At 42.2% G+C, this 19,127-nt stretch overlaps 1 protein-coding gene across 19 annotated transcripts in view; it reads right to left on the reverse strand.

The window, feature by feature from the left end:
- APBA2 (amyloid beta precursor protein binding family A member 2) overlaps positions 1-16,249 on the reverse strand; it is a 109,177-nt gene extending 92,928 nt beyond the window's left edge. For 4 of the 19 annotated variants that reach the window (XR_012588990.1, XR_012588985.1, XM_074600439.1 and 1 more), the window contains exons 1-2: positions 15,753-15,943; positions 11,695-11,778 (exon numbers count right to left, since the gene is read on the reverse strand). The gene's annotated coding sequence lies outside the window, so the exon portion shown is untranslated. Of the gene's footprint in view, positions 1-11,471; positions 11,779-15,752; positions 15,947-16,067 lie in introns of those variants that run through there. The other 15 variants (XR_012588991.1, XM_074600440.1, XM_074600427.1 and 12 more) reach the window with 9 other exon arrangements.
- Positions 16,250-19,127: the final 2,878 nt, after the last annotated feature.

Below are 19,127 nucleotides of genomic sequence, written 5' to 3' on the forward strand. Positions count from 1 at the left end.
CCTTTCTCACTCAATATCTTTATTGCCTAAACAGAAGATTTCAAAGCTTTGTTTCTTTTCTGATGTTACATAAAGAACAAACAACATTCATCTTTCAGTGAATACGTACTTTGAAGTCCCTGCTAACTTCCAAAACATGCCACTGTTTCTCTTTGGGGAGCAATGAAGTGGAGTGGAAGGGCAGAGGGATAACTGGTGGTGCTTTATGGATTCTGACAGTAACCTTTGGTAAGGAGACAGAGTCAGCTCCAAGTACCAGTTTTAGGAAAGTCTTGAGGTTTCAGGAAGACAACTCATCACTCAAGTGCTCCACAAACAGTAGTGATTGCTATAAAAGACCACTCTGCTGTTTGGAAAATAATGAAATAGCTTCATGAATGGTTCAAAACAGAGGGTGTAAAATTACATCAAGGGTGAAGCACAATTTTTAAAAGGATTTTTCGTCCTTTGGGATGTAAAGGAACATTGTCTTCAAACTCAACACACACAACAAATGTGGATGAAAAAAAATATTCGATTAGCCTGCAGTTAAAGGATTCTTTGAAAAAATGTGACTTTGGCTATCTCAATTGCCTACTCTAGTTTGAAAAAGTTTTTCAGTAAAAGTGGAGAGATTCTTTTCAAGAAATCCGCAGGCAAAGTTCAAGTGAAATCCTTGACTGAACAGACTTTTCTGTGCTGAAACTGTAGGTATTAAAACCCTGTTGCTCAAAAAGCTCCACTTAAGCCAAGAAGTCAGACATCATTAGCTGCCTAGGCTCTGATGCACAAGTCCTATCCCATCAGATCCTAATGGCTTGTAAAGGAGAAGGGAGGCATGTGGATCTTGTCTAGTTGGAGAAGTTGTTGAAAATTGAAGAACTAAGCTTGCTCAGACAAAGTAGGGCAACAAAGTGCTAGTCTAGTACTGATCTTGGGTGGTTCTGGTAAGAGGAAGGGATTGAGTATTTACTAAAGTCTCTGACCATTTTTGGAAAAAGGCATCTTGATTTTATGTGATTTCTGCAGCAAGACAATGCAACCTTTATAATTCAAGGAAAAATCAAACAAGTCTGTTGCTGGGAGATGAAACCCCAATATATTAATCACTTCTGAGCATAGTTCCTCTGCTGAAAGTCTGAGGAAGCATTTATTTTCCTTTAGACCTCCATCATGAGAACTGAATTTTTACCTCCCTTTTGCCAAGTCATTATAGGGACAGCAACTGGAGACTCTAGATCCTGCCCTCTACAGGTACATGATAAAACTGAAATATTGTCATTATGAAAATAAAAATGAACACAAATATTAGAGCAGAAATTGTAGATCTGATTGGTGTGATCCTTTGGCAGTTCACACTATGCTGTTTGTATCTTTTTGGACTATACCTCTTGAATAGTCTTTGACTGTATGCATGCCATTCCTCCAGGCTCAATAACTACTTCAGGAAAGTACAGGACGCAACAGCTGTCTATCTCATCTTTGTCTTCTCTGCCATCCTGTGCTCTGCTAGAGATGGGAACATTGATTGTCCTAGGGCTCTATCAAAATCCTAACTCTTTGGAGACTTTAAGCCTGGGGTTTGGGTTGATTTTTTTTCTTTTTCTTCACACACATGTAGATAGACTTTACCTATTAGTAACTGACAGGATAAGTAGGCGACAACACAGCTCAGAACAGTAAGAAGGCTGAAAACTCACTGTTACCCGGTATTCCGAAAAGTGTTAATACAGCTTCAGCTATTCTCATTAGTAAGTGTACCCTGTGGTTGAATAAGATGCAGTGTGAGCAGGGTTAATTAGAGCTACAGTTGGCCTGAACAGGAGATTTGTTTTGGACTACAGCTGGCCTAACTGCAACATGTAAAATAATAGTATCACATGTTAAAAATAATTTGTAATAGAGCTACTGGATAAAAGGCATTAATCCTGCAGTGCAAGCTTGCTGTACCCCAGTCCAAGGGAAGGTTATAGCTGACAGCACCATGGAAGACACCTACACACAGGAAGCCTCATGCCCCATATCTGCCTATTACCTTATTTGTGTCATATTGGCCATCAAAGGACTAGGGGAATATTAATGAAGCTTTAGAGACAGATAGATATAAAAGCTAGTATGAGAACAAGAATTTCCCCTGCATTTTATTTCATTTGTTGTAAGATAATTCTGTTTTGCTTAACACATTTAAACAAACAATACATTTCCTAGGCTCTCAGTTAATGTAGCTATACACTTGGATAACACTTTCGAGAATTAATGTTTTTCCTTTGAAAATGAAATAGTTGACAGACCACTGAAACATCTTACCTGAGGCATCACATTGGTGTGTTGTGGGTCAGTCTATTTTGTATTTATCTATGAATTTTCTATTTCAGTACTCTGCATCTCTCATCACTAAACATGCAGTAAGTAGCTGCTAAGGCAAGAATGTAAATGGCAATATGAGTCTTACTAATATTTATTCTTCAGTGTTTTGATTATTTATTCATAAATAGATTGGTTCGTCTCCAACTGATGCTCAGAACAGTATGTGTATAAATTTTGGTATCAGGTTTAGAATAAGTAATGTCTTGTCTACAGTTACATATATATATATGGCACAAAGTCTTATGGCTGGCAGAATATGATCCTTAAAGAATACTACATATTATATAATTGTTGTGCTAACTGGAAAATCAAATGTAGACTAATTCCTTAACAATTGGAAAAATTCCTATTTTTCTATCATTCATCTTTGTAAGCTTAATTATCACAGTCTGAATAACTACACCATGGCAGCCTCCTAGTGTTAACTAGAACTTCCCACGTTACAAAGAGACGTACAGCTCTCTAGTCCGGCTGGGACTGGCGGGGCATTCTGGGGGACCAGAGTACTGCGGGGAAGTTTGTAGCAAAAATGAAATCTTGAAATACTGTTGAGTTGCGCCCACTTCAAATCAAAGGTTAGCTTCCAGACACTTAAATTGCAAAGATAGTCCCTTAATAACAGAATTTGCCCACAACTGTAAAACAACAACGACCTAACCCTGTGCAGACCTTTCCTGGGCTTTCTCAATGGATTTTGGCAGGCATTTAGAAGGCTTCCCTGCAGGATACAACTTTGTACATCAGATGTAGCCTAGCATTGCAAGGCTATAATCAACTTCTGTGCCCTTTGATATCTCTCTATCAGATTCAAGCCCTGAACAATCACATAATATTTTCCTTTCCATTTAATTCTTCATCTTCTATTTGCTATAGTAACAACTGTCAGCTGGGGGCAAATAAATCCTAAATTATGTGTGCTGTGGAAAGTCTATTAACCAAGATTTCATTCTGTTAAGTATTCTGCAGACATTCCTGCCACAAAGAGCTTAAAAATCTATAAGTAAGTCTACAGGTGACAGATGAATGAAATGGACTTTGACAAATTTGTTCAAAAAGCAAAACCAAACACACCCACACAAACACAGTATTGGTCAAGAAAACCAACAATGGAAATAGTGTAATAACTGCAAAGCCATCCTTTTGTAGTCTCCATGGCAAAGAACTTTTTCCCCACATGCTATTCGTATTTACATAGGCAAATTATTTAATTAATCCATTTATAGAGGTTATTATTTTTATCTTCATAGTTTAATCCAGCAAGAAGGTTAAGAGCAAAATTCAACTAAATAGCAAAACAAATTAAGATTTTCCAGTTAAGTACATTTCAGCTATTTTAGCTGACAATTATAGACATACCTATTATTCCAAGTTTTCAGTAAACGTTCAGTCTGTGCGTTATTGATTAAATCCAGTGTTTCACACCCTGTCACTACCATAATATGAGATTATACTGGTTCTGTACCACATTTTTATACTCTTGCAATATTATTTTCCTCTATCAGATAAATGTAAATAGAGGATACCAAACCATCAAGTCTATTTAGATAGGTCAGTCTTTTGAGCAATGACAGTCTACTGCTGTTTTCGTAAAAGGCTACCACAAAGGGGCCCTATACACTTAGTTGGCTCATAACCTTCACTACAATAAAGATTTTCAATTTTTTTTTGAGGACCTCCATTTCATTCAGGATGCTACTATGTTGCTTAGTTTAGTTCCACATGTATGGTAAACTTCAAGCTTTACTGTTTAAAAATTCCTGTTTGAATTTCCCCCATTGCTTGTCTTTATGATATGTGAGGGTCTCTTCAGTTTTCAGCATCTATTCTGTGATAGGGAGCCTGGCATGCAGCTCAGCAAGAGCTGCTGAGCCTTACAGGATGGTCTGAAGAAGAGAGGAGGAGGAAGGACTTCTACCAGTCCAATCTCAGGAGATGACAGTCATTGTGTTGGTGGGACCAACGTGTTACAAGTTGTCAACCAGTCAGCTAGAGTCATAGAATCATAGAATTGTTGAGGTTGGAAGGGACCTTTAAGATCATCGAGTCCAACCTTTGGCCTACCCTGACAAGAGCCACTTCTAAACCACGTCCCTAAGTGCCCCATCTACCCTTTTTTTAAACACCTCCAGGGATGGTGAATCCACCACCTCCCTGGGCAGCCTATTCCAATGTTTAATAACCCTTTCAGTGAAGAAATGTTTCCTAATATCTAATCTAAACCTCCCCTGACGTAACTTGAACCCGTTTCCCCTCGTCCTATCACTTGTCACCAGGGAGAAGAGGTCAGCCCCCATCTCTCTACACCCTCCTTTCAGGTAGTTGTAGAGGGTGATAAGGTCTCCCCTCAGCCTCCTCTTCTCCAGGCTAAACAACCCCAGCTCCCTCAGTCGTTCTTCATAAGGTTTGTCCTCCAGACCCCTCACCAGCTTTGTAGCCCTTCTCTGGACACGCTCCAACACCTCAATGTCCCTCTTGTAGCGAGGGGCCCAAAACTGAACGCAGTACTCGAGGTGGGGCCTCACCAGTGCCGAGTACAGGGGGATGATCACTTCCCTAGTCCGGCTCACCACACTATTCCTGATACAGGCTAGGATGCTGTTGGCCTTCTTGGCCACCTGGGCACACTGCTGGCTCATATTCAGCCAGCTGTCGATCAACACCCCCAGGTCCTTTTCTGTCGGGCTGCTTTCGAGCCACTCTGCCGCAATCCTGTAGCGCTGCATGGGGTTGTTGTGACCCAAGTGCAGGACCCGGCACTTGGCCTTGTTGAACCTCATACCATTGGTCTCAGCCCATCGGTCCAGCCTGTCCAGATCCCTCTGCAGAGCCAACCTACCCTCAAGCAGATCAACACGCCCGCCCAGTTTAGTGTCATCTGCGAACTTACTGAGGGTGCATTCAATCCCTTCATCCAGATCATTGATAAAGATATTAAAGAGAACCAGCCCCAGCACCGAGCCCTGGGGGACACCACTTGTGACTGGACACCAACTGGATTTAACTCCATTTACCACCACTCTCTGGGCACGGCCATCCAGCCAGTTTTTTACCCAGCGAAGAGTACACCTGTCCAGGCCATGAGCAGCCAGTTTCTCCAGGAGAATGCTGTGGGAAACAGTGTCAAAAGCTTTGCAAAAATCCAAGTAGATAACATCCACAGCTTTTCCCTCATCTACTACGTGGGTCACCTTATCATAGAAGGATATTAGGTTTGAAAGGCATGACCTGCCCTTCACAAACCCATGCTGACTGGGCCTGATCACCCTGTTCTCCTGCATGTGCCGTGTAATGGCACTGAGGAGGATCTGTTCCGTGACCTTCCCAGGCACCGAGGTCAGACTGACTGGCCTGAGTCAACCTCAGCTAGAGTCACAAGCTCATCCGATGATAAGAGAAATACCGCCTTAAAGGCAATATGGATTTCATCCTGTCAAAAGATGAGATTCATTATGCCTGAGCATGGGGAGAGTGGGAAACTTAGAGCAGCAGGATAAAGATTTCATGTTTCCCAGCCTTGCGATGGTATTTACCTGGACTACAGTAGGTTACTACATAATTATCATTACATAGATGAAAATATGTAACATCATGGACCATTTACCAATAAAACAGCTGGTTCAGAAACTCTGGATACCATTTGCCTTGTTTAGATTTATTATGTATGGTTATAAAAACATTAAGTACAATCAGAAAGAGAACCAATAACCCAAGCTTATATCATTCAAACAGATGCTGGTTAATATTAAGGAACTTGTTTCCACTACGCCTGCAATTGCAATAGCACTGCCAATCACAAGAATTCAAAAATTATTTAAAGGTATCATATTATCTGCAGATGTTTAAAGTACACATTCATAGCTTCTTCATTCCTGGAGCCTGTGTGAGTAGAAACTCAAAGCTGCGATTCTCACACACCAACAGCTGGAGCCTTAACTAAACCATGAAATATCGTAAGTGTCCAGATACTAAATAGCATTCATAAATCTAAGTTAAATCAATGTTGGCAAAAGAATAAGCCAGAGAGTTTACTAAATTTTGATTTAAAACATCCAAAGCAAAGATAGAGATATGCACAGGAAAAAAACCCAAACCTGTCACAAAGGGCACTGTAATAAATACCCCCCTCAGTTTTTCTTCATTTCGGTCTTTAGGAAGCAAAGCATGGATTACTAAGATTCTTTACTATGTTTTGTACAAAGTACCTTCTCATGAAGTAAATCATTCTTGTAACAAAATGTACGAAAGATGTTTGTATGACAGAAAGCAGATCAGCTAACAGTTTGCTATTCTCCTAAATGCTACTGTACAAAGCAAGAACCAGGTTAAGATTGGACCGTGGATAAACCTTTGGGCAACTATTCTGGAGATCTTGACCTTACTCCTGGTTCAGTCATCCAGCAGGGTGAATGATTCTGGGCAATTCATTACAGTGACTCCCTCTCTGTAAAACAGGGCCATCAAATTTATTTCCTTTGCTTTGACACTTTGTGATAAGAAGTTCAAAAGCTAAATCTTACCTAGCATGACAGTACAAAAGAATTACAGTTCCATCTTACACTGCAATAAAACTGACACGAGGTTATTCATCCCTGAAGTAATATCGTCTTAACCACTCCATTTTTTGCCCAAATTGTTATTTCTAATTAGATCATCTGCTAGTTGGTGGGTCCAGTTATGATACGTATGAGTTGAATAATAAATGCAGGACAAATATCACATGAAACACATGCTGTAGAGATAATTTATTATCACTGCAGATAGGTGTGGAATAGATGTGCTAAAAACCCTAAGGTAGTCTCTTTCCAAGTACTGAAAACAGCAAGTAACACAACAGACACCTTCTGTACCTTTTACTTAGGGAAGAACAGAGAAAGATTTCCACCTACCATTGAAAACACAAAGAAAAACCCTTTATTATTAAAAAAAACACAACACCAACAAACCAACACAATTGACTTAAAGGCACACTCCTGATACCACACAGATATTTTCACGGCAAGTCTTCTATCAAGAAAGCAGGCAGTCATTTACCAGGAATAAAGAATTCTGCCACCAACAACTGTCATAATATTAGAATCAGAAATGCAATGCAAATCAGCATTTACTAGGAAGTATTCCCTTCCACTGCTTATTTTATGCCTCTGATGCAGCACTGAGCATGGAATTTCTAGTCACCAACAGAATTCCTTCCCTTTCTATCATCCAGTATGCGACAGCTCTTATCTCCTGGGCCGTAATATGTCAAATACTTCTACATAATTAAAGCCACACTGATTGACTGGCTAAGAATATCACAGGGATAAGTTTCTTTTTAAAGCTGCCTTATCTCTAATCAAGACTTGTCTTCTAGTAACACAAGATTTTGTGCCTAAAGGACATCATATATATACACACACATATATATATATAAAAATAACACTCCTTTCTCTACCATAACCCAGCAATAACAAGAAAATATCATTATACTCTGATTTCCCTTTGTAGTGATAAATCAGAGACTATGACGGATGGCAAGAGGCACTTACTGAGGTAGGCAAAATGTACATTTTCGTTAAGTATTGAAACTATAATTTATATTCCTCCCTTGATATAAACCTTTATTGCACTACCAAACAGAACCTTTCCATATTTCATTGGTTCATTCATCTCTGAGATTTGTTATTATGGTGGGGTTTATTTAGGAATGAAAATAAAAATATGTAGAGGTCAAAAATACATGAACAAATTGGTGACAAAGCTTATGTCTTGTCAGGTTATTTTATATTTTAATGTACTGTTAACAGTTCATTCTTTTTAAATGCAAATCTGTTAAGGGTAAATTTAAATATCAAGGCAAGCAATTCTGGTAGCATGGCAACAACATGCTATGCTGCATAGTAAGAATTTGGAACCGAGGCAAGTCTTTGCTTCTTTCCGATACTGGATCAGTTTATAGGAGTAGAAATATTTGTGTTCTTTGTGTAACTACCTTTATGACTATTCCTACATTAGTAGTTGTAGTGGTCTTTGAAACTCAAGGCAGCACAGCAACCCTGTGAAACCTGGTAGCAGTCAGGATGGCCACTCTTAACAGACAGAAAAGCTACAGATTAGAAGAAAATGTTAAAAGGTGGGGAAAAAAAAGGATATGCTTAGTAACAGTGTTTAATACAAGATTTAATTCCCAGGAGAGAGATTTGGTGTGGATTTGAAGAGTATAGCAGCTCTGAAGCAATCTTGCTTCTGAACAAGAAAAAAGCAATCCCATCTCCATGCACTCTCCCTGATGTGTTGAAAAGGCATCTCTCTTGGCTTTTGAAGTATGAATTTTGAGGCCTATTTTAAGATTTGACTAAACCAAAAGGGTGCACTTGCCCTTGTACTGAAATCAGATTTTTGTGGTAGCTGATATCAGTGATTCTAGAGAGTAACAAAAATTGCTTGATGTCATTTCACTCTTGGTGATAGGGAAAAAAAAATAAATTAAAATCCTGTGTCATTCCAGAACAAAATCTGGTCTATGCAACACTCATTCTCTTCAGTTGCTCCAATTGCTTCAGTAACCAGGCACTCAGGAATGTATTAGCATTTTGCTGGGGCAGGAAAAGGCAATGTTAACTACCACTTCTGAGACTCGCCAGAAAGACAGGCTAACCAGTAAAGTACAGTAGACGATCTTCTGATATTGAAAGGCAGAGCGGATGACAGAAAGTCCACCCAAGTACATTTGTTTCTGTCTAGTGAGTGAAGGCAGTAAATATGTGGAGGGCTGTGTGAGAATCTTACTTACTTTATTATTCCTTCTCTCACATAAAGATCAGCTATTTCACTGAACCTGAACACTGAATGCCAAATGCTCCTTCTGGCAGGTTCTTAGAATAGGTGCTTAGAATAGATAGATGCTGTCCTTGTGGAACTTGGGCTTCTCACTCTGTGTTATAACTTGTAGAGAGAGGGAAAAAAATGCTGCTTAGAAATACTTGTCTAAATGTTTTTGCAATAATTGAGGTGAAACAAAAGACATAGAGCCTCAATTTTTTGTTCCTTGGTAGTTATTTATCCTGGTTTAATGCAGACAACACACTGATGACTTCATAGTCTTGTGTTTCATACAATTTGAGGCAGGTATCAGCTTGATTTTGTAATTGCAGCTAATGTTTCACCCAGGTTTCCTACTTCTACCTAAACATTCACTCTCCTGCAGCCTACGCTTCAAAAATTCCTGTCAATTCCTCTTCCTCCTCAGGGGATTTTCATATACAGATACCACTATCACCACCAACAATACAGATGTTGTCTTGTTTCCCCTCCTCCTTCTCTCCTTCCTTCCTCCCATGTTCTCTTGCTTTCTAATATGCTAATTTTATTTCTCTAATCAGTTTATAACTCCGAAAGTAAGTAATCACTTACAGGTCTACAAGTCTCTCCCTTATGTAGAAGATGAACTTTCTCCAAGTTTTATTACCATAACCACTTTAAAAGTGCCTGCCCTGTCACAAATGCTTTGTGACAGCAAGAGTTGGTTCCACCTGGGTTTTGATGCACTTTGTGTTCTCCTTAGTGTGAAATGCTGTAAGGACTTAATCTCCCCTGTGTTTAAGGATTTCTGGGTGCTACAGTGTCACTTTGCATGAGGCCAGTGGTCTTTTGCATGGCAGGATGCCCAAGGAGTCCCTTCCAGAGGCCCTGAAGAGATCTGTCCATGTGATTCTCCCAAAGATAGGCAAAGCATGTTTGTGGAGAACTGAGGTGATGTTGTCACTGTTCTCTGTTGCTAGTCTGTAGTGCAACTAAGGTTTAATGTTAGAACCCCAAGGCATGCAAAGTCTCCTACATTTATTCCTCCACTTCCTTCTTCAGCAGCTTATCCAGAGGAGCAGACCACACAGTGATCCCAGGGGATCATTCTAATGCCATTCCTAAAACCTCAACTGAATGAAGCCCTTCCTATGGACTCAGGCACTTAACACAGTGAAATGGTATGATGAAAGCGAGAATATGTGGAGAATATGAATTCTCCATCTGTGTTTATCTGCTAAAATATGAATTTTCTGTTCAATTTTTACTGGAATTACTATCTCACTAAATCCCCCGGAGAACCCTGCAGTGTCATCCTAAAATAATCACTTGGCTATCACTCACAACAAATCCAAAGCAGAACAACTGAAAAGCAGAACAACTGGAAAGCAGAGATGACTCTTCTATAGTCACTGCAAGAAAAATACCTTGCTGGAGAAAATGAAAATGAACCCAAAAAGCTCTATGTTGCCGTGTTAGAGAACATCACTTGGCATTCTGGACTACAGTGGTTAAGCATCTAGATCTGCACACCCACCAGAACAGTGTCACCACTCGTGGGTAGTGTTACAAAACTATTATCTCAGGTTGTTAGCTGTTTGTTTGTTTAAGAAGATGTTGCTATACTCGTGACAGTAAGAAGTAACTTGCCTGCTATGACCACATTACGAAATCTTAGCTAAATCTAACCACTGTATTCAGGTGAAAGTATTTCACTAAAATGTTCCAGGATTAGATCCTCTGAACCCTTAAGACACAAAGGTAGATGATGTATAAAAGAAAAACTTGCAAGGTCAGGCTTCTGAATTTTTTAGGAATAAAACCAGCAGATTTCACTCTTTGAAAATTATCGGGATTATGGTACACTTGACTTGAGGAATTTCTGCAAAGGTTGTAGCTGACAAGTGTATCTGTGAGGGGGATCTCTCAGAAAGTAAAAGGTAAGACAGAAGTCTGGAAATAATGCTAGCTGATGACATGCTCACAAATATTCCTAACATCAATGTACAAAACAAAGTTCAAAAACTACTTCGTTCAATTAATAGAATGGAAATATTCAACCTGCCTTTTAAGTAATAAAACAATAATAAGTTTTTCTTATGTGGCTGAATCTTCCCTACTAAGTCTGTAACTAGAAGGGCTATTTTCTGAAGGAAAATTCATCTTAATAGTTCAAAACAGACAACTATCCCAAGATACTCCTCCCTGCAGCTCTCACTGGTAGGCCAGGTCGGTATCAGCAGATCTCTGCACTGCAGAAGTACTGCTATTTGAAAATCCTTATCTAGACTCCAAACCTCACTCTGGTTATAACTGACATATTCTCCATTCCAAGACTTTTTGTATACCTTTTTGCCAACTTTCCTTTCCTCTTCATTTACTTCTATTCCAAAAGAAAATAATCCCTTCATCCACGAGTATACTTCAGAGTATGCATCTCCAGCAGTATTTCATGCAACCATATCATCTGAGAACAATGACACTTCCTCCTTGTCATCCCCACCTACAGGGCTTCTAGTTCTCCCTTTTTTCTCAGGTGGAAGTACCTATTAATCCCAGAGTTTTCCGTACCAGTCTCTGCTCAGCTCTAACTTACTCCTCTTGAAGTGCAAGTCACCTTCCTCTGCTGCAGCAGGTGATTGAAGACAGTAGGTACTGCAACAAAAAAAGGAAAGCAATGTCACGTACCCAAACGACGGTGCATTTACCTACCAGCATCAGAAACACACAGTTCATTCTACATGTGTTTTTACCAGTTGTACAAGACCTTTCTTCTGGAAAATAGCATCATTAGCCAAGATGAGACTTAAGTTCAGACAAAACTGAGAATTGGAATGAAAGCCCCCTTCTCATGGATGCCATGGTAAAGCCTAAGTGCTGCATGTTCATGTCCTGTAGGCAGCACCATCCTAAAGCACTGAACACTTCAAGAAACACGTGGTGCTTTCTTGAGCTGTTTTTCACACAGCTCTCAAGACAAAATGGGTCCTCAGGAAAAAAAAAAAAATCTTACATTTTAACACTCTCTCCAGTAGACTAAAAGCATTTGGAAGTATCCGAAGTACTTATAATGGGCATTTGACTCAGCGATTGCCTGTTTTGTGGAGTGTCTAAAAACTAGTGAATTCTGATTCTGCTTTCAGCTCCTCCTCTTAACTTGCGAAGCTCATGTGACTGCATCAGTGCTTTATTTTCTCCAGCTATAAGAACTACCGCTATGTCTCTTGCAGTAATGTTGCAAGGCTTTAATTGCCTCACAGGAGTGCCAAAAGATACTACATAGAAAGGTTCTTGCTTGCAAGAAGTATGTTTTGTTTCTAGCTACATTAAAATAAAAATATTTCAAGAAAATATTTCTTCCCTTATAGTAAGGTATTACTCTGTACTAATAGTAACTTACTATTATACAGGTAATAGAGGCCAATGTATCATACTGATATTATACTCTATCATTGCTGAGATGCATGGATTAACCCTAGAATGGAAGCTCTAGTTCTTTCTAAAAAAATTCTGACTTCTAGAAACATGTCTGCTTCTTGTATCATGTACGGATAGGCACAAACATACAACTGTTCATAAGATCATAGAACAATTCAGGTTGGAAAGAATGTCAGAGGTCTCTTGTCCAACATCCTGCTCAAACCAAGGTCATCACTGAAGCCTGCTCAGGTTGCTCAGGGCATTATCCAGTCAGGTCTTAAAAATCTCCAAGGATGTAGATCACACAACCTCTCTGGACTACCTGTTCCCACGTATGATTGTCCTTGTGGGGCAAAAGATTTTGTTTATATCCAGTCTGGACCTCTTGCTTCAACGTCTACCTATTGTTTCTCATTTTCTGCCACATACCACTGTGATAAGCTTGGCTTCATTTCCCTGAGGACCTCCTTGTAAGTACTGGAAGGCTGCCGTTAGGTCCCCCCAAAGCCTCCCCTTTTGTAGGCTGAGCAAGCCCCAATCCCTCCTCACAGAGCCTGGCTTCCAACTCCAAACACTTTGGTGGCCTCTGCAGAGCTCCAGTTCATTAATACCTTCCTTGTACCAGAGGGGACCAAAACTGGACACAGTATTATAGATGCGGTCTACTAAATGACGAGTAGGGGGGAATAATTTATTCCCTTGATCCACTGGCTGCATTCTTGTTCATACAGACCTGGATGCTCTTGGCTATCTTTGTTGACAGGGTACACGGCTGGTGCCTGTGCAGCTTGCTGTCCACCAGGACCTCGGGGCCTTCTTGGCAGGGCTGCTACACAGTCTCTATCCTTGCCATGGCTTAAAGCATGAAAGCATTGCCTTGCTTATTTAAACACAGATTACAAGGGAAATGGATACAGAAAGTCTGTAGAAGCACCTAAAACTTGATGGGTTCAAAGGCTACAACCAAGATCTTGTTCTGGACAAAACCAGGATCTTCCATATTTCTCTCTGTGAGCCGATAGCCTGGAACACATCACTTCCTGCTAGATTTCTCTACCTTCAGCACCAGAAGAGGTTTAAACCATGGTATTTTCACAAATTATTTCCTAGCAAATGTTCTTAACAGAACAGCTGGAGAGATGGTAAAATTATGCCTCTTGAAGTGGTTCCTCGTGTTTACAGCCTTAAGCAAAGGTCACTTTTTAAAGACCTAGCTCTTGTTTAAATTCATGTCCAGCCTCCAACCTAAACTGGCATTAACCAAGCAACTGTACAAAAAATGCTTTTCAAGATTCTTCCTTAGAATTATAAGACTTTGACCAAAAGAGCTGACCAGCTATGGCCTTTTCAAGAACACTTTTCCTTTACGATCAGAGGATCAAGGGACGCAATAATGCAGCTGCTGATTAGAGGCAACACTGCATTTTTAAAAATAGCTTTAGATATTTCCAAGTGCAGATAAGGGCTAAACTATCACAGAATTTAGGTTTAGGAAGCCTGACAACGAAGGTTTACAAGGACAAGTCTGCAGCCTGAAATCCGATGAGCCCAAAGTGGAGTAAGGACAGCGGCTCCCCCTTTAGTAGTTTAGTACCTATAGAACAACATATGGAAAGAAAAGCTCTTTCATCCTTGTCTGTCCCATATGGAGGAGAATCTGGACTATACAGTGACAAATTGCAGTCTTATGCTTTAACTTCCGTCTTACGCTTTTCAACATACAGGTAACGAGCACATACTGTATTTTTACTTAACTGGCAATAAAGAATCACACTAAAATTCCTCCCTTTTACTATTACTTTACATGGATTACACACAACCACATAAAACTACAATAGCAATTGTTTCTGTTTTTCAGTTCTGGTTAAGTAATGAGGGATTCTTGGTAACAGGCATAATACATGAAATACCTTTACTGCAAATGGATTTCTCAGCCCCTTCTGGGAGATCATAGGGTGGCCTTGACCAGGTAACACAACTGAAAGACTACTTGCATTTTTTTACCCAAACTGGTCACAGTAATTTAAGACTTCTCTTAAACATCACTGCAATGCACGTTATCGCTGTACTATGAATGTTGTATGATCTTTTGTCTTTATTTAAATTTCTTTTCTTGTACGCCCTCACTAGCGTGCTACAACCACCAAAACGACATTGAGGATGCAAAGTACGTAAATCTGAAAGCGCAGACTGCTAGTTGAGGCAAAATAAGCCAGCCTTTGCCTTTCCAAGACGCAGCTCCAAACGCAGCATTCCCTTCCTCTCCCCCACCCCCATGCCTTTTGTTATGGCAATACAAACCCCACCACCTATTCAAAAAAATGCTCAAAAAGGGGAAAACAGGCCGCGCTATAATGTCTCATGCTGTTTATCCCAACAAAAATCAAGTATTCTTCATTGAGCGGCTTTTTCCTTCCAGACCTCACGATGAAGGGAAGGGGAAAAGAGTGGATGAAGAGCTCTGATCCATTAGCTACACCGGAGGCATGAAATCAGAAACAAATACAAACTCCTAGCGGTGCTGCATTACATGCGGGCTCCTCTCGCATTTCTTTTGACTCTGTGAAGACAAACAAGGCTCTCGAGCCTCCCGCCCTCCCACAGAACACAGGCATTATGCCTCCGCTGCGCTGCCCAAAGCGGAGGCTGAGGCACAGCCGGGGTGCGGCGGTCGGGACGGCGGGCTGAGCCCCAGGGCTCGCAGCCCTCCCCGGAGGTGGAAGCGAGCCGGCAGCGCTGTCCCCAACAGCAGCCGGCTCTGGGTGGACGCTGCCGGCTCCTCCGCGGCTGACAGGAGGCGGTGGCTGCGCGGATCCTCCGCCGCCGCCTCCTCGTCACCGCGGTTCGGTGCCAGCGGGGGACATGTGGGGCTCCCTGTGCCGGAGCCCCCCGCCGCCGCCACACCGGCGGCGACGCCATGCCGCAGGGGCTCCCCGTCACCCCAGCCGCTTGCGGGCAGCTGCGCTGCCAGGGGATGGGGATGGGGATGAGGCGGGGGCAGCTACTCGCGGGGCGGGCAGCCCTCAGCCCCCATTTCGAGGGGAGCAACGTCCGCGCTCGGGCGGGGCGGGGGTGGCCGCGGCGTCCCCCCAGCGCCTGCTCCCCTGAGGGGATCCGCGGGGATGCTGCCGACCCACCCCCGGCGGAGCCGCCGCTCCCCGCGACGACACCGGCCGCCGGTCCCCCGTCCCGCGACCCCCGCTCCTTACCCCTGCTGGCAGCGGCGGGGCCGATCCCCACCCGTGAGGCGCCGCGGCGGGGACGCGGGGGCAGCTGCAGCCGCTCTTTTGTGTGCCTGCCTCAGCGCCACACACCGAGGCGGCGGGTGGGCCCGGGAAGCTGCGTGCGAGAATAGCGCCGGCCGCCCGGGAACCTGCATGGCGCACAGCCCGGCCGCCGCGGCGCCTCAGGGGGGGCCGGGCCGGCGGGGCGGCCCGCAGTCTCCCGCCTCCCCTCAGCATCGCCTCAGCCCTCCCGCCCTCCCCGGCCCGCCGCCCGCCCCGCTCGGTTGCCCGCGGCCCTGCCTGCCAGCCTCCGTGCCCCGCAGCGCGGGCGTCGCTCTCCGCTGACAGGGTCGTGCTCGGCCGGCTCCCAGCCAGGTTGGAAGAGGTAATGGCAGAACTCCTCGCGCTGCCTCACGCAGGGCCGGTGCGGTGGTGCCGTGTGTGTACGTGTGGCCGTGGGCTCCCCCCCTTCCCCCCCCCCCCGCCTCCTGCTCAAGCCGTAACCATCAGTGGGAGTTGTGATGAGTTGCACTTGGACTTTGGGGTGACAGTACGCCCCCGAGTTTCTCACAAAATGTCACAAAAAGTGGGTGGCTTGGTGATAGGGACTCACCTGTCAAATGTGCTCTTCCACAGACACTGAAAGGCGGGAGGCCCAGCTCTGCGCCAGCGTGCCCATGGAGGAGTTTGCCCAGATCTGGACACTGAGGAGAGCCGACGTCAGGGTACGTCACTGTAGTGACTCCAGACTGCAGGATCGCAGAATTATAGAATGGTTTAGGTTGGAAGGGACCTTAAAGATCATCTAGTTCCAACCCCCCTGTGCTGGGCAGGACACCTCCCACCAGACCAGGTCACTCAAAGCCCCATCCAGCCTGGCCTTGAACACCTCCAGGGATGGGGCAACCACAGTTCCTCTGGGCAACCTGTGCCAGTGTCTCACCACCCTCACAGTAAAGAATTTCTTCCTCATATCTAATCCAAATCCACCTTCTTTCAGTTTAAACCTATTACCCCTCGTCCTATTGCTACACTCCCTGATAAAGAGCCCCTCCCAGGCTGGAGCAGCCCTTCAGTCGGGCTATCCTTCAGGAGCCCTCCAGCAGCAGCAGTAGGCAGGTATGTTTGTTGGAGGCCTCCAGTCCCGCTGTGACGTGTGGCAAGGCCATCCTGCACTGGCGGTCTGTACACCTGGGGACCCTGCTTCGGTGGTGGGCCATAGCATATGTTGTTTTCTGTGAGTCTTCCATACCATTTTTCTGTCAAGCTCATTCCTGAATGTTAGCTATGTAATCTTGCTGGTTGATGACCTCAGGTTTCTTTCTTGCTTGAGGTGCTCCAGTGCAACAAAAATCAAATCAAACACCAAAAGTTTGAACATTACAGCAGGAGGCAGCACTGGACTTAGTCACATTCCATCATACAGACAGATTTATGAGATCAAATCATTATTTTTATGCCCTTCTGCAGATAAAACATGAAACCCCCCATAATGATTAAAAATGGAGGATGTGATGTGTAATATTTAAAAGCTCACTGAAGTGGGTTTCTCTAAAAACACTTCTAACAGTGAATAATAAAACATAGTTGGTTCTTCAGGCCTTTTATTACAAACTACTAGATCTTTCTACTGCAGCTAGGTGATGGTGATCACTTTGTATCCTTTGTAAACGAACATACATGAGATCAAGCACTCAGGCCAATTTTAACAGGACTTGCTCTTAAGTATGCAAATTTGAGATTCGTAGCTATTTGTGAGTGTAAAAAGTAATCTTTCTCATGATAGCAAAAGTGAAAAGCTGTCCTAATATAATTATATTGCATTCCAGTCAGCTAGATATCAGTGCGCACTATAATTGCTGTGTGTACAACTTGGTGTGCTTTTGTTTGCTGTGGGGTAGCTATACCAGCTGCTTAGCACCAAGTCAAATTTCATGTACATGCAAAGTACATGCAAAGTACAACATTTTATTCTTGTTTATTGTTTAGTTGTTAAGATTCACTAACTACAGAATAGCCATTTGCTACTAAGAGGCTATTTTCTATCATGGTTTTCTATGGTGGCTTTTCTCATCTGTCCCTCACTATATCCTAATTACTTGACTGGTTTTGGTTCTCTTTTGAAGATAATGAGAACTCAAACATGACATAAACCGTAATGCATGTATGTTTTACATGGAACTACAAGAAGTTATATAATCTGTAGATGGGTTGTTTAAACATTTGGCATTCTCAAAATTGCTAACTTGATGAAATAGCCTCATGTATATGAGGAAGTTTTCACTTTTCTCAATCAATATACCAAAAGCAGTATTCCAGGCTAGATAGGGCAGGTATGTGTTTTCTTTTTGAAGTTACTGCAACTGCAAGTATTGTACTACAACTGACTTCTCAAAGACTGCAGGGGTCCCAAAGGGAGTGGGATATAGATTTAACTTCTTACATTTAAGTTCCTAACAAACATTCACCCTCCACCTCATTTTGGAGAGACAGATGGTTATAGAAAATTACATACCAGAATGGAAGGTAAAAATAAGGTGCATAAAATCAGTCCAATAACACATTTCTCTGCTACTCTTCAATTTCTGGAAATAATCTTTTCCATATAAGCCAGCCAAAGACGCAGAAGTAGGATGTTGCCCCCATTTAATGCTAACAGTGCATCATCACATATGCATTCAGAGTACCCGCAGTTACTAGTTACTACAGAATTTTTTTTTTAAATCATGGTTTAAACCTATCTTTATAACTGAAAAATGCAATATTAAAAATCAGTAGAAATCTTTATTGAAGATCTATTTTATAGAAGATTTTAGTACCTATTCACTGTTTTTATGTTAAGAAAGTCTAACAGTTAAAAGATCACTTTAGATTACACCTAGAAAAGTCATGAAGTGCTTCAAAATGTATCATTACTTTAAAATGCTTGAGAGAACTCTTTCACTTGTGAATCTGTGCTATAAACTTTGCAGTTAACAATGTTGTTTAACAATATGCAAGACAGAGCAAATGAACATGAAAACTAGATAGATGACATAATTTATAGATACTTAAGGATTATACCATCCCAGGAGGCAAACTTCCCTCCTTCACAATAAGATAAATTTACATTTCATAACATGTTCTGGCTGCTTTGAAAATGCTTATCAAAGGTGAAAGATTTTGCATTTCTGAGGAGGTGAGGTCTTACATTTTAAAATGTCAGCATTGTGCCAATTAATTTATACATTGTTGTTAGTTTCCATTTCCATATTAATCTTATATGATTCAATGTCCCAAGTTTAAACTGTCGGTTACCTTTCTGTATCTAGTGCCACCCAGCACCCTTATAGGAAGCACCAGGGCTACCATTTTAGGGAT

Source organism: Larus michahellis, chromosome 9 (genome assembly GCF_964199755.1).
Source record: "Larus michahellis chromosome 9, bLarMic1.1, whole genome shotgun sequence".
Lineage (NCBI taxonomy): Eukaryota > Metazoa > Chordata > Aves > Charadriiformes > Laridae > Larus > Larus michahellis.